Consider the following 995-nt stretch of genomic DNA (forward strand, 5'->3'; position numbering starts at 1 on the left):
AAGAAAAGAATTTTAAACCCAGAATTTCATATCCAGCCAAACTAAATTTCATAAGTGAAGGAAAAATAAAATCCTTTACAGATAAACAAATGCTTAGAGATTTTGTCACCACCAGCCCTGCCTTACAAGAGACCCTCAAGGAAGCCCTAAACATGGAAAGGAACAACCGGTACCAGCCATTGCAAAAACATGCCAAAATGTAAAGACCATCGAGGCTAGGAAGAAACTGCATCAACTAACGAGCAAAATAACCAGTTAATATCATAATGGCAGGATCAAGTTCACACATAACAATATTAACCTTAAATGTTAATGGACTAAATGCTCCAATTAAAAGACACAGACTGGCAAACTGGATAAAGAGTCAAGACCCATCAGTCTGCTGTATTCAGGAGACCCATCTCACATGCAGAGACATACATAGGCTCAAAATAAAGGGATGGAGGAAGATCTACCAAGCAAATGGAGAACAAAAAAAAGCAGGGGTTACAATCCTAGTCTCTGATAAAACAGACTTTAAACCATCAAAGATCAAAAGAGACAAAGAAGGCCATTACATAATGGTAAAAGGATCAATTCAACAGGAAGAGCTAACTATCCTAAATATATATGCACCCAATACAGAAGCATCCAGATTCATAAAGCAAGTCCTTAGAGACTTACAAAGAGACTTAGACTCCCATACAATAATAATGGGAGACTTCAACACTCCACTGTCAACATTAGACAGATCAACGAGACAGAAAGTTAACAAGGATATCCAGGAATAGAACTCATCTCTGCACCAAGCGGACCTCATAGACATCTATAGTACTCTCCACCCCAAATCAACAGAATATACATTCTTCTCAGCACCACATCGCACTTATTCCAAAATTGACCACATAATTGGAAGTAAAGCACTCCTCAGCAAATGTAAAAGAACAGAAATTATAACAAACTGTCTCTCAGACCACAGTGCAATCAAACTAGAACTCAGGACTAAGAAACTCAAT

Source organism: Piliocolobus tephrosceles, chromosome 12 (assembly GCF_002776525.5).
Source record: "Piliocolobus tephrosceles isolate RC106 chromosome 12, ASM277652v3, whole genome shotgun sequence".
Taxonomy (NCBI): domain Eukaryota; kingdom Metazoa; phylum Chordata; class Mammalia; order Primates; family Cercopithecidae; genus Piliocolobus; species Piliocolobus tephrosceles.